The sequence below is a fragment of the Pipistrellus kuhlii genome, unplaced genomic scaffold, assembly GCF_014108245.1.
Source record: "Pipistrellus kuhlii isolate mPipKuh1 unplaced genomic scaffold, mPipKuh1.p scaffold_m20_p_18, whole genome shotgun sequence".
NCBI classification, from domain to species: Eukaryota; Metazoa; Chordata; class Mammalia; order Chiroptera; family Vespertilionidae; genus Pipistrellus; species Pipistrellus kuhlii.
This window is the reverse complement of record NW_023425493.1, coordinates 14,939,805-14,955,504: the sequence shown is the minus strand read 5'-3', so window position 1 is coordinate 14,955,504 and position 15,700 is coordinate 14,939,805. Positions and strand designations below refer to the sequence as shown.

The following is a 15,700-nucleotide window of genomic DNA, read 5'->3' as shown; positions in this document are numbered from 1 at the left end:
ACCCAGCCCTGACCTGCCAGCTACCTCCTAATTAATTTCCTTTCAATGAGCACAAATCCATGCACTGGGTCACAAGTTGTATTATAACACTGTTCACTTTCTTGACAGTTAAATTTTTGGGGGAAAATGATTTTTGTAACATGTATCATATATGTTTATAGTATATATGATAAGTAAAAATATAGCCCCCCAAAATAGTAGTGGGTGTGGGAATTGAATTTGGATCGCCGATGCGATGCTGACTTTGCTGCTCTTCTTGCTCTCCACAGCTTCCCTTCTTCGTGTGGCTAATTCACCATGAACAGAATGGTGGAGAAGATGTCCCCCTACTACATCCCGCCCTTTACCTCTGTTGTAGAGATTTATTGGAAGAAAGATGACACCTTGCTCTACTTTATACCCTGAACCAACTGTGGATGCAGCATGTGAGTTTTCTGTGATTTATGAAGAGTGGGCAAGCCAGGGTGATAATGGTTTTGGGTAGGAGGGAACAGAACCTTAACCTTCTCACAGTACTGCATAAAAATGGAAATTACCTTGTCAGAGTAGTGTTCTCACCAGTTACTAAAAGCCCTGCTGACTTTTTGGTAGCTTTGGGAGAGGGTTCTCTTTGCTCTGCACAAAGGAAGGTATGTCTCTCTATAAAGTTTGAATCAAAGCTCTGGTTTTCAAATTGTGGCTTCTGGATAGATGTTTTAGGGGTTCTGCAAACATTCGATTCAAGTATCATTTCCTTTTTTTTTTTTTTTTTTTTTTTTTTACCTTAATCAATATATTAGTAAAGGTAAATAATGCTAGCTGCCGTAACAAAGTTCTAAACCTTAGTTGCTTACACAATAAAAGTTGATTTCTTGCTCTTCCGAGTCTATTAAGGATATTCATGCTTTGCAAGTGGCCTTCTGAACATCCTTTGGGAATCCAGGCTTTTTTCATCCTCTCTGGATCCTCTGAGTCCTTTTCGGTCAGTGGGCTATTGAGAGAAGGATTGGAAGGTTGCCTGTAGTGGGTTTGCAGATGACAAGTAAGTCTGGTGAATATCAGTTCTGTTCTCATTTCCTTGGCTGGATCTCAGACAATGGCTGCAAAGAAGGCTGGCAAATGTGGTTGAGCTATGTACCTAGGGACAAAAAGAAGAGGAACTGATTTTTGTTAAGAACACAGCCAACTGTCTTTATCACTGAAAACCTCTTTCTTTGGAGACCACAGTCTCTTGATATGTTATCGATGTTATATTATTTTAGTGCAAACTTTTGAATTAAACCTCTTTTGCTCTATTTAATTGAAGAATATCCTGATGTTGTGTGAAACACTGTTACCAACAAACAACCCCCCCACAACATTTATTATCCTTGGCAGTGGTTTATCTGTGGAAATCACTGTCATCACTCTCAGAAGGGGCTGCAGAGAAAATAGGAAAATAAATCAGATCCTAAAATCGATGGAAGTGCAAGTCATCTATAAATCCTGAATCTCATTCATAAAAAACAAACAAACATGTTCTTGTTCTTAGAGACTGACTTTATAGCATTTAACAGAAGTGTGAACTTATAAAATAAAGTTATATCAGTAAGATATTTCCTTCATATGTTCTAGATATACTGCGGTTGCATAGAAAAATTTACCTTTTTAAAAAAAGGGTTCCATTGCTTAACAAACTAGGAACAGTGATATCTAGATTCTCCCAGCTTTAATATGTATAATGTTTTCTATTTTTATATGCCATTGAAAGGAAGGCTAGCTCTTGATTGCATGTAAGTGGTGCAATGCAAATTACTTAAGTTGTTTTCTTAGTAGAATGGTGATGTTGCATTAGAGAAACTATTGCACAATGTGCTTTCCCAACTTTATTAAATTGCTTATTTTAGAAAATCCTAGATGCTTGAAATCTCCAGAGGTGCCTACCCGCTGATAATCCATGCTAATCGTTTCCATAGTTTATTTGAAGTTTTGCAGTTAAAACATGCTTGTGCTTGTTCATAACCAAGCTCATCTCTCTTGCATTAACTATAATGTCAAGTCAGGGGTCTGTTTAATTAAAGAGCCACAGGCCTGTGTAAGAGAAGCATTGATTCTCTTCTCCCTGGGACTTCTTCTTGATTAGCTTTGGACATCTGCTTTGGGACCTACCAGCTCCCTTGCTGCCCCTTTAATGGAGAAGCCCCCTGCCTGCCTCACTCAGGGCCTTGGGTCTAATATAAATAGCCAGGCAACTCTGCCATAAATTAGATTGTTGCTGAGGCTGGAGGTGCTATGGCTTTTGTTTTCAGGATTGCAGTTTGAGGAGAAGGTCATAATTTCTGTCTCCATGATGGCTGGCAGCAGCCTCTGGGTTACTAAGGAAACAACCGCACACTAGAGTGTGATGGGAGAAATGAACACAGGTGATCCCGCCCACTTTGCACAGATGAAGTCATATTGAGCTGTGCCTCCACTGGGGAGTCCCTGTATAGGGCCAGGCTCCTAGGCCTGTCACTGCCCTCTACTGGATCAGCATAGGTGCCCTGGATGCAGACTGGGGACTTTTCATGCAGGGTGGGGACCTTTTTTTTTTTTTTTTTTTTTTTTTTTTTTTTTTAATATGTTTTTATTGATTTTTTTTTTTTTTTTTGAGAGAGCAGAAGATAGAAGTATAGAAAGATAGAAACATTGATGAGAGGAGCGAGAAGCATCATGGATTGGCTGCCTCCTGCAGGCCTCCCCACTGGGTATAGATTGAGCTGATATCCTGGCCATGTGCCCTGACCAGAATCAAACTTGGTTCCTGGGTTGATGCTCAATTGCTGAGCCACACCAGCTGGGTCAGAGTGGGGACTTTTAATGAACAGTCTTGCAGAACTGAGCTCTGAGGAAGTAGAGACCACAAAACCTCATCCTCAAGTTGGATTTCTTGTATTTTTAAACATAAAAAAAATTTATAAACTTTCAGAAAACAAAACCTAATCCTAATTCTATCTGCATGCAATTCACCAGTGACAATGCTTTCTTTGTTTTGACATCTGCTTATACTAGTCACGTATATGAGATCTGCTAGATGTGGGCTCTCCTTACTTGGTACACTTGCAAAAATGACCAATTGGGGTTTTAGAGCAGATGCATTTAGATGAGAGGCAGAGAAGTTGAAATGGTTTCAGAATGCTGAACTGGGCCTTGGTGACTCTGAAATGGTGTTTTCATTCAGGACTGATGTGTTTGTCAAATCAGACCCAGGAAAGTCCCTTAAAAACTCCCCTTAGCAATGACTATTATTTCTGTCACTATTTGTCTTTAATGTGCAGAACAGTGAGGAGCTGGAACACACTCAGAAATCTGTTTTCTGTAGCCACCTAATGTGTCCTTTCTATCCCCTGGTTATCTGTCATGTTAGTCTTTTCCTAATTTCACATGTTTCCTCCTATTTAAAATTTTTTTTTCTCTCCCCCCCCCCCCCCCACACCCTATTTTGTTTTTTATTCAACCTCCGGCCAAGAATGATAAACATCGAATGAAGCAGGAAAAGAAAATTAAAGCTATAAAATACATGCTCTAAATACTACTTGAGAAAACAGAAAATTCGGAATAAAACACAAGAAAAGAACATTAAACCACCCTCTGTGATCCTCTGGGTCCATCCTTCTGCACCCTGCTGAGTGCCTGGGAGGCTGCCCTGCACCCAAAGGCCCCCTTACCCTTTGACTTCCCCTGGAGTTTGGCTGGTGTGAGTGAGGTTGGGCCCTTTATTTCCCTTCGGGTTGCTGCCATCTGGCTGGGCACCTTGAGTGAAGGGCACAGTCCTGTCAAGCAGCCCTTTCAACATAGTTCTCCCTCTACAGGCTCAGGAAATCATTCCCTCTCCCAACTCCTACTGGTGTAGGCTGGGAATGGGGTCTACCCTTAGTCTATCTCTTGCAAATAGTTCCATAACATACTCTCCTCCAATTAGTTAGTTGAAGAGTTCCATCTTGTTTCTGCTGAAACCCTTGGTAGCACAATTCTAATTATTACCCAGAGAAAAGCACCACTGAGTGTTTTGGGATATTTCCTTAGCTGCCTTTATTTATGATCCTATGTGTGGTCAACAGATTTATCCCTAATTCTGTGTATGCACCTTTATATCTTGTTTTTCCCACTTATAATTACTTATGGGAGTGATCCCCTCTTAGTAAAATCTTTCATACTCCCAAAGATGACTTTTATTGGCTGCACTTTGTTCCACTGTATGAGTATAACTTGGGTTTATTTTAGGAATCAAAAGCAGCTTTGTGATCTGTCTTCTTTTCGTTCCTTCAAACATAGCTGCTCCCTTTTTCTTATCTGTTTATTTCATAGCTTCATTTTGCAAGATAGAGTGGACTGGGTCATTCTGACACCACCCCTTTGGGGGCACTGCTATTGGTCACTATCTTAAGCCAGGTGTCTTTAAACAATTAAGCCTCTTTATGTTCAGCTTTACTCACCTTAGAGATGTGAGTAAGTGATTTATTTCTCCAAGGCTTCATCCTAGTAATTTGCAGGGCTGTCACTTAAACCTATGACCGCTGTCCCTAAATCCAGGACTTCTTCACTCTAATACATTGGGTTTACTGATTTGTAAAACACCAGCACTACCTCTCACCATGGAAACCACATTTCTAAGTGTAGGAAGCATGTGTGGCTCTAAAGAAACAAGCTCTCAAGCCACGGAAAGGCACGAAGGGAGCTTTATTGTATATTACAAAGTGAAAGGAGGCAATTTGAAAGTCTATATACTGTATGGTTTCAATTATATGACATTCTGGGAAAGGGCAGGCTGTACAGACAGAAAAGTCAATGGTTACCAGAGGTTGGGAGAGACGAATAGTCAGAGCACAGGGGAGTTTTAGGGTAGTGGAACTACTCTGTATGATACTACTAATACACTGGTGGATCCATACTGTTATACATTTACCCAGATCGGTAGCATGGACAACAACAAGAATGAACTATAATGTAAACTGTGTACTTTGCATGATAATGGTGTGCCAAAATAGGTTCATCAGTGGTAACACATGCGTCCCTCTGCTGTGAGCAGTGAGGGAGACTGCATAGGGGGAGGCGGGAGATACATGGGAACTCTCCCTTTTTGTTCCTCCAAAAACTTAAACCTACTCTAAAAAGTCAAGTCTATTTTTTAAAATGTGTGGTTCCTTTGAAATGGGAATAATATTACTTTTCAGTACCAAAGGATTTGTCATGTCTGACTCTAGTTTTCCCTTAAGAAAAATGACCAGCTTCTGTCTTTTATCACAAATGCCTGCAATAAATTGTCACTCCTGTCCTGGGGCTTTCTCACTAGAAACTGATTTTCCTATATTATTTTATTTTTTTATTTTTATTTTTTAAAATGTATTTTATTGATTTTTTACAGAGAGGAAGAGAGAGAGAGAGAGGGAGAGAGGGATAGAGAGTTAGAAACATCGATCACTGCCTCTTGCACCCTCTCACCCTCCCCCCCCCCCCCCCCCCCCACACACACACTGGGGATGTGCCTGCAACCAAGATACATGCCCTTGACCGGAATCGAACCTGGGACCCTTCAATCCACAGGCCTACTCTCTACACTGAGCCAAACCGGTTTCAGCAATTTTCCTATGTTATTTTAAAGCAGCATCCCTTTTGGTCTCCTACACTCGGGTGATGTGTAATTTTTCAGTAATTGTTTTATTGATATTTCATATTTCATGTCTAATGTTGTCAACAGACATACTCTTAGGAGTGCTTTTGACCAGATTTCTGGTGTTAACCTTAAAGCTCACCTCTTTTCTATCTCAGAAATAGCATCTGGAACCTATTTGTTAATTAATAGCATCTAAATGCCACTTTCGTATTTAGCAATATTTTCAACTTCTTTGGCATTTCTAGCTAATCTTTTTTTCTTAATTTTTATTGTGTCCTTGAGGTAGTCATTTATTTTGGATCTTAAATATGTATCAAGCTTTCAGCATTTGTCACAAGGCTCTACTCCAGTTATTGAAAATAATTAGTATTTAACACTTAACAACTGTTTGGATAGTTTATCACTTGTTCTGCTTCCCGCTGTTTCTATAAATTCAGGTATTTAGTACCCGACTGCATAAAAATATTGTGCAGTAAGTATTGTAGCAGCTAAACCAACCATGCAATGAGGAAGAGGTTCTAAGAACTTGCTTGTGGTTACGGTTGTCAAGGAGACCATTTCCTTATATAATATAATGTTTAAAAACAACCCGGTTTTGTTTTCCTTCTTCTTCTTTTCTTTATAATGCTGTAAAAACAAAGCTTGTCAGGTAGCATGAAGAAGAAAGTGTAGGCCGAAATGAGCCACAGGCCAACAAGAAGTTATGAGAAGGCACTAGGTGCAAAAGTCTAGCTATCAATTGATGTGTTATTTTGTAAACAGAAATGAGACTCAAGAAGGTTAGCATGCTCAGAGTGTGACCGGATGGGGTGGGAGTTCAATGTCCTTGTTGAAGCAAGTTCAAGGTCCCTCTATGTGTACATTTGTAGGGGGGTTGTTTCATTAAACAAACAGCCAGCCTCATCTTTGCCGTACACAAACTCCTGGGATGGAATTGTAAGCAGATTTGATAACATAATCAGTGGGAGGTTTGCATATGTTGGCCAAAGGATGGACTCGATTTCTAAAGGCTACAGGGGCTGCAGGAAATGGAAAGCCTGTTTGGGGTGTTTGTCCAGTTCAAGCTAGGATTTGCTTTAAGAGAGAGGGTGTGAGTTCTGGTGTTCTACAAGTGGAACAAGACCACAAGAAGGAAAAGGTGTTGGTGTGGATACTGTAACTTTTGGTTCTAAGATTGTGGGTTCCCATTTATAAGTGTGAATATAAATTGTGAGAAGATGAGAAGAAAGTTGAATTATAAGGTGAATGATTCTACAGAGAAAAGGGGTAAATTGAGTCTCATTGCAGCTCTCCAACCTAAGAAAAGGGAATATATTATTTAAGAAATACACTATTTATGTAAACAAAAAATTGAGGGTATACCCCTTCCCTCTTGTACCTTTATACATATAACAGTAGCACATGACTCAGTAAAATAATCACTTTTTTTTTTTTTTTTTTTTTTTTTTTTTTTTTACAATTTGCTGCAAAGGAAATGCTTGGACATCTTAAGATGTACAAACAAACTCTTCTAATGTCCCTTGCAACATTACTTTAATAAGTATTTTAGTGCAGACTAATAGGAAAAGTGAGACAGAATTAATATATTTTAAGGGCAAGATGACTGCTTTCATAAAAGAGGCTGCTTATGAGAAAGCACTTGGGAAATGAACTGGAGGAGGAGAATAAGGCATCATGTAATTAACTTCGGATCCCTATTTCAGTTTGGATAAAGAGGGCCTGACCCAGTGATTTCTTCTTTTATAACTCCTTCCCTAGTCCTGCCAACCACAATTTTCAAGTTTTTTATATTTTAGGTTCTCTTAGAATTTCCATTTTCCAATTAGCAATCTAAGAGCATGAAAATGACAAAAATGGTAAAGAGCCTGGGAATCATATTATATGAACCTCATGTAGCACCGAAAAGAGGACATGTAGCACCGAAACCAGTTTGGCTCAGTGGATAGAGAGTCGGCCTGTGGACTGAGGGGTCCCGGGTTCGATTCCGGTCAAGGGCATGTACCTGGATTGCGGGCACATCCCAAGTGGGGGGTGTGCAAGAGGCAGCTGATCAATGTTTCTCTCTCATTCATGTTTCTAACTCTCTATCCCTCTCTCTTTCTCTCTGTAAAAAAATCAATAATATATATATATATATATATATATATATATATATATATATATATATATATATTAAGCGGACATATAGCCCTAACCCGTTTGACTCAGTGGATAGAGTGTCAGCCTGCAGACTGAAGGGTCCCAGGTTTGATTCCGGTCAAGTGCATGTAACTTGGTTGTGGGCACATCCCCTGTGGGAGGTGTGCAGGAGGCAGCTGATTGATGTTTCTCTCTCATTGATATTTCTAACTCTCTATTCCTCCCCTTCCTCTCTGTAAAAAGTCAATTAAAAAAAAAAAATATATATATATATATATATATATATTAAAGGAAGACATGTATTTGTAGGGCTGTCACATAGAAGAGGAATTGAATCTATTACGTGTGGCTTTCATAGAACTAGGATCAGTGGGCAGAAGGTATACTACAACAGACACTTAAGTCCTCCAAGTTGTTAAAAATGAACTGGGCTGCAGAGAACTCATCATTAGTAGAGGTACACTTGTCTTATTACCCACCCTATCTTGTTCTTTAGGTCTCTTTTAGGGTGGGTTGTAGGGTTTTCATTGCATCAACTATTTCCTTTCGTTTAAATGGCTTTTCCCCTTTAGATTAGATATCTGATGTCTCTCTCTTTAATCTGAACTCTTCTCCTCCTAATTCCCTTTTCATCCATTCATTGCATCTAAGAAACAGGCACCAAATGCTATGGATCTGATCTCCTCGCTGTCTTTTGGGCCTGCCCCTTTTCTTCCATCTTACCATCCCTTCAGCATAGTTTCTGTCTCCCCCTTGAGGTTGAGTTCCTTGAGGGTATGGGTTGCCTTTTGTTTCTTTTTATTTCTAGTTAGCACAGTAGCTGGACACTTGGTCAATATATACTGAACAAATATGTGACTGTCAAATGTATTTTGAAGCCACTTTAGTTTTGAGTGGCAGGTTGATCTATTCATTCCATAAATATTTTTGACATCTACTATATGCATAATGATCATGGTCTAGTTGGGTGGAAAACATGTTTTTAAAAAATTGACTTTGTTCAGGAAATGTTATGAAAAGAAATCCATACTTGATCAACTTAATTGGAGCTCAGAATATGAGATTTCCACCACTTGGCAGGGGCCTTGCAACCAGCTCAGTCAAAGGTTCTTTGGGAAGCCAAGGGTGGGGTTTGGGGACACCGGTATCTGAATAGGTCAACTAAGCAAGTTCAGGAGGGCAAGCCATAGTTCTGGTTCTGACTACCAGTCTCTCCATGGTAGGAACTATTTCCCCTTAGTATGGACATTCTCATATTTTCATTTTTCTTCTTGGGTTTCATCTCTTTCTACATCAGTAATTATTTGTCAGATGACTACAGTACATAATGGGGTATTTTAAATATTCACAATAGGAGGCTATATGAAATCAGAAATGTGAGCATGATTATACAAAGGTAATTATTTTTGCTCCCTAGAAATGTTTTGAATTAACCTTAATTCCCAGCAAGATTAACAACTTTACAACTGGCAACTGATTGGAAACATGCACATCTAGTTTCCTAATCTTTGGGAGAGAGCAAATAACACTAACTGAAATATGTGAACATTACTTCTAAGTGCTAAGCACCTAAGTAGCATATAATTCACCAGTCATATTATTAACCAGCTGTTAATTTTAGAAAAGTCACTTAACTCCTCTGGGACTGACTTTCCTATATTTGCAAAAGCATTTGACTTTTTAAAATGGTCTGTATTCTGATTTTATTATATAGCCAATTACTCATTCACCAAAAATGTGGTATATGTCAGTGATACAAAGCGTGCGTGCTTTATCAATTATTCCATTGCTGCCTCGTAATGATTGGGGGTGGAGTGGGGTGGGGTGGTATGATAAAACCAAAAATAACATGTGTTCAACTCTTTCCAACTCATTTAAAATTTCCAATTAGTCTAACAGGCATTTTATTTGGTTATTGCTTTCCAACTCTTGAAATTTTCTATCCCCACTGCCTATATACTATTGGGTATCTCTCTTCCATCTTTCCCTTTTCAATCAGAATTAAATTCTGCTATTATTTCTTGCTCATCCTCTGCATAGCAAACTCGGCATCGCTAGTGGCATCTAAATTCACAGACACAGAAGTGCTCTTGAGAAAAATATCACCTTCAAAGTTTGTGTTCACAAAAGGCTTAAATCCAAAACTTAGACCTCTTGGGCTCAAGATCACATAGATTTTTCCTCTCAGTAGTTCATTCCAGACTTGGATAATAAAGAATTGCATGTTTTAGACCATGTAATAAGGCCAACTCCAGATTATTTAAAAAATGTATTTGGGCATGGTAACCTTAGACTTAAAATATGTCAACTCTATAATGAAAATTAGGCAGAACATTCAAGTCAGGCATGAATAATCATCTTTCAAAACTTAGCCAATGCTCTCTGCCAACTCCTGATGATGTGGGAGATGCTATTCTGTTTTTTAGATTCTCTGGGGGGTTCTCCTAAGGTCATGTTCTCTCCTAGGATTCAGGTTTCTATGCTTCAACAAGAGGCCAGATTCCAGGCTGCTACTTCTAAAGAGGATAGGAAAGAGATTCCCTCAGTGCCCTCTGTCATGATATCCTGGTATATGCCAGCTTGACCCTGGGTCAGATTAAGTGGCAGCCAAACTGCCTGACTTTGGAATCTTCCTGAAAGCACCACCTTATCTTGGCCTGAAAATCGCCTTCATGTATTCCATGTGGAGCCCATTATTTCCAGAAAATCATTGTTAAAACAGTCCAGACAGGGCCAGGACTGGTCATCATTATGCCATATACATTGAACACCTGGCTCAGGGCTTGTGCGTGTTTGCCAGTGAAGGGATCATTCTTGTGGGAGAAGAGAGGCCCTGATTTAGCTTATCCAATTAGCTAGATTGATTAATGCAAAAACACCATGCTTGTGAACAGAGAACATTCACGAAAGGCAATTGGCAATGAAAGGAGGGAACCGTGCCACATGCCTGGGTAAAGATGCTGAGAACCTCACTAGAAACACTGAGTCGGGATCTTTGGAAAGATGGGCCCAGGCGTATGCATTTCCCCTCTCCCTTCCCTTCCCCCAAATTCCTCAGGAAATTTAGACACAGTCATGGTTGGAAATGATTCTGACAAAAGAAAGTTTCCAGAATGGGCTTGGATTTAATGCTTTCAGGATACACGGAGAGACAGTAGATGCTTATGAAATGCTGATTGGTTGAATGAGTTAGTAAGTTAGGGACTAAATAGAAGCTAAGGCCTTCATTATAATTACAGCCTTGCTGTCCCCATTGCATCCAAGCCTGGGCCTCAGCTGGAAACTGGAGGATAAGGAGCAGACAGGTTGATTAGTGATGAGAAGATGAGCAAAAGATGATGATTGGGGGAGCTACTTGGGATGTATTGGGTTCTCTCTGGCCTCCCCCTGTCTTCAGAAAAGACACAGATTGACATCCCGTCTCCTCCAGCTGGCTTATAGCATACGCATGATTGAAAGTAATTTATGGCTCCTTCCCAGGCTCAGCCCCAGAGCAGGAAAGTTGACATTAAAATGGTTCCTGTGACAGAAATGTGGCCTTGCAGGACCCCCAGAGAAGCTCCAGATCTGATCAGCTGTCTTTCATTCATCAAAAGTTGGCTAGAGCTCACTCCTCTACTTGGAACAAATCTAGCCCTCATTATGGCAGACAGAGGGTTCATGAGAAGGTTTTAGCATGAAACTTGGTACACACTTGTGACTGTAATCTCAGCCTGTGAAATGCAGTGTCTCAAGGGCTGAATCCACCCCATCATCTGCAGTACCCCATTTAGAATGTGCATTCTCTGAGGTTTGTGGATTGTGCCCCTTCTTCTTCAATGCAAATGTGTAGCTCATGCTCAGGGTGTGGGCCCTTGTGCATTCAGCTGGAATCTCCAACTGTAAGTCAGGACTTGGGTCAGTCTTCGAGGAAGAAGCACTGGCAGGGGGGAAAGCTTGTGACCCACGCCATTCAGCTGAGCATGATGGTAATCCCTCTGCACCCAAATTCCTTGAGACATTATAGTATTATCCCCACTTTATGGATGAGAAAACTGAAGTTCCAAGATGTCAAAAATCTGCCTAAATTTACATAGGCAATAATGTAGGGGAGTAGTCAGGAATAGAGGCTGAAGGTAGAAAAGTGGTAGAGAAGCTCCAAAAAAGAGAGGACTTGAGTCTTAGTCATAAAGCAAGAGGAACATAGATGTGGAAAGAAATGAGGAGAGAAGGGCTCAGTGAGTGCACTATTGTTCTGTTGTTGTTGTTTTTCCAAACCCTATTCATCTGGAGTTCAGTTATTAATCATTTCATATTTTGATCAGTTACCTATATACTCATTGCTAATGTAGAATCTTTTCTCTAAATAGTGTCACCCCAGCCAATGTTTTTGAGCATCAACCCATGAACCAAGAGGTCACCAGTAGGATTCCCGGTCAGGGCACATGCCCATTTGTGGGCTTAATGCCCAGTAGTGGGTGTGCAGGAGGTAGTCTAGCGCTAAATGATTCTCTCTCATCATTGATGTTTCTACCTCTCTCTCCCTCTCTTTTTCTCTCCCTGAAATCAATAAAACACACTTCACACTTACACACGCACGCACACACACACTCACACACACAAAACAAAATTTAAAAAATAAACAAATAGCATTACACTAGTAGCCCAATAGGGGGAAATCTTTGGGCAGACCTGGTTAAGGTCTAGTGCAAGATCAAGCACATTTAAATGCAGATCTGACCAGGGGACAAGACATCCTCTATTATAGAGAACGGGAATAAGTCAAGCAATGCTCGGAGAGTTTGGAGTTACATTTATTATGTGCGGGTCCAGAGGAAAATGTCTCTCAAATTCTGGGCCCCAAAATGGAGGAATTTTTCCTATTTATATATTTTTATCTTCTTCGTCTCCCAAATATGGGGTGTTTCCGGCTCCTTTTGCAAGTTCTTAAAGAGCCCATATGTGCTGGGGCCTTGAGACCTCAACCAAAGGCTTGGCCTGGTGCCAGCACTAATAACCTTGCCTGGGGAAGGTTTAATGGCCTCTTTGAAGTGGGAGTAGTCTTATTTTCCTTATTATTTAAGCAAGCAAGCAAACATTTACAGAAGCCAAGTAGCAGGGTTAAAATTTCAAACAGCAGTTTTTATATAAGATGGATGCTACACCTCTACCGCTACTGTCAGGTAAATGTGACCCAGTCTGGATAGCGTTGTTTCCTGCCCCAGCCCTTCCACCTATGTGCTCACCAGGCAAGGGTCCTGCATGCTCCAGGAACCGTGTCTGCCATCCCCCCCTGTCATTGTCCTGGGCCACTTGCTTCTCACTGACAGCAAGTTGTACCCTGAGTCACATCATATCACGTGATGCAGTCCCCAAAATTTTCTGCTTGACAGATTTTCCTGCAACACTCAGCATGCTCAACTATAGATAAACTTAAGGTAGCAGGAAAGTAGTTGAATGATATAAGGTGGAAGTCAGTGGAGTAATAATGCTGGAATACATATTGGGATAGGTTGATGAATCAATATTTAAATGAGGAAATGGATTCAGCAATTTCTGAATCATTAGTTAATAAGGTTCTCTGTGGTTAGAGAGCAGAGGAGTGAGGCAGACTTTTTTTATGTAGATGGGAAGGATACAGTAGCATGGGAGATATTTATCAACGTTAATTATTAATCAGATAGCTGATTTGGTCAATTCATTGGGTTGGTTTGAAAAATCAAATGGCTTCTGTAGAACTGCTCTGTAGACTATTAATGACATAAAGAATATTTTTTAGGATATATATTTTTCTAGGCTTTGTAATTTCTGTGGGGCTTTTTGTTTATTTTCTATATTATATGGTAAGTACCTAATGATCAAGGTCCACATTACTTCAGGTTCTTTTGTGTTGTGTTACATAAAAATTGATGTTTAATGAATTTTTTAAAAAACTCATTCCCTTTGGAGCTTTGACTAGTTGTTTTACTCCTCTGGACTTGTTTCCCCATTTAAAATATAGATAATAAATGAGAAGAACTATATTTATTGTTATAGAGAGAAGTCCAAACATACTGCTGAGTGAAACAGGGATGGGTGTGAGGGGGCAGTTTAAAAACAGCATATAGTGTATAATTCCAATTTTGTAAAACCATATATCTACATCAGTGTATTCATATCAATGTCTGGAAGTGCTTTTTAACAGAATATCAAAACAGAACTGTTTATTGAAACTTAATATAAAACCGTGAAACTCAAGATAATAAAGAAAGCAAAACCATGCAATAATAAGCAATAATGTTTTCTTTTCTAAGGCAGGAGCATTGCATCATTTGCAAAGGCATGACTATCAGAATCAAGGTGGCTTCCATGCAGAGAAATCCAGCTCGGGTTATTTGGATGTGAGACCTTAAAGGACCATGACAATTTTGAACTTTTTACTATTTCTAAGTGAAGTTAAAAAAAATAATAATAATATATATTTTTTTAAATCAGCCAGAATCTAAGCATCTTTTGATCCTTCCTTACACTTTCTCATTTCCTATAAGCCTTTCCTTCCACGGACTATGCATCGCTACTAGTCCCTGCTCCGTTTCCTGACCCATTTTTGTAATTGACTTCTTTGGGTTCTTGCCTTTGAACATTTTGTCAGCTGAATCCTGCATCCTTCTTTTTATTCTGGGCTTTATCCAGAGAATGCCGAGTTCCAGCTCAGTGTCAGTTCTGGAACATAGATTTCCGGCCTGGCTCTGCGGGACAAATGCTCCTCTCTGCCAGGTTTCTGTGGCTCGCTTCCCCTCTCTGCAGCGGCCCGTGGTAGGCATCGCGTTCTGATGCTCTCCTATGCAGCCTGCCTCTTGCCCCAATTCACCTTGGCTTACATCCCTGTGTCCCAGCATTCTCTGTGATTGTCCCTTTTTGGATCAGAAGAGCTTTATAAGAAATTGGTAACTGTGCTTCTTTTGGGTTGCTGGGAAAAGAATCTTAAAAGTATCAATTCTAAAAAAATAATAATAATACATTTTGTAATTGTCCCAATAGTCTTCTTTGTTTTTAAAAGTCATCTATCTGAAGGTGAAGGAGTTGAAGGGCTTTTCTTGGGCTGTCTGCTCTGCCTGCGAGGCCTCCTTTTCTTTCCTCCGTATCTCACGCAGCCCCTTCTCCACAGTCCAGCTGAAATCCCAGGCCCTCCGGGAAGCCTGCCTTAGGGACCTGCCCTTTCTCTGTGGTCGCACAGAATGGCTGCGCTAGTTCTTTCCAATTTAACCGGTGCTGCCTGTCTGCTAAGTATCAGCTGTGTCTTCCCAGTGAGATGATCAGCTTTGTGCCCTCCCTCACACATTTATTCCAAGTGCAGGCTCTGGAGTCAGTGCCTGGAATCCTGGCTCCGTCAAGACACTTACCATCTCTACACCTTAGGCTCCTTCTCTGTTTAATGGGTTAATAGCATCTACTTTTTAAAAATATATATATTTTATTGATTTTTTACAGAGAGGAGTAGAGAAGGATAGAGTTAGAAACATCGATGAGAGAGAAACATCGACCAGCTGCCTCTTGCACAGCCTCTTCTGGGGATGTGCTGGCAACCAAGGTACATGCCCTTGACCGGAATCAAACCTGGGACCTTTCAGTCCACAGGCCGTCGCTCTATCCACTGAGCCAAACCAGTTTTGGCAATAGCATCTATTTTTAAGGTTGTTGGGGGGTTAAACAAAATAATACACGTAGCATGTTTAAGGCGGGGCCTGGCACAAAGCTGGTGTTCAATATCGTTAACGTTTGTGTGCGTATTGTCATTTAACTCCAGCGTGACTGAAAGAAATGGGGAAACGGCTCTAAAATAGGCAGCATTTTACAGAAATGGTTCCTGTTCTAATAGAACTTACAGGCTAGCTCTTAATAACTAATTACTTGATTATTTATCTATTTAACTACAGCTCTTTTAAGAAGTACAGGGTGCCATGAGCAGGTCTGACTTCCCCTGGAGGGTTT

General features: G+C 40.3%; 1 long non-coding RNA gene across 1 annotated transcript in view; it reads left to right on the top strand.

Moving 5' to 3' along the window:
- LOC118721379 overlaps positions 1-15,700 on the top strand; it is a 171,101-nt gene that overhangs the window by 101,592 nt on the left and 53,809 nt on the right. The window contains exon 2 of the long non-coding RNA XR_006741945.1: positions 270-425. This is a non-coding gene — a long non-coding RNA (uncharacterized LOC118721379). The remainder of the gene's footprint in view (positions 1-269; positions 426-15,700) is intronic.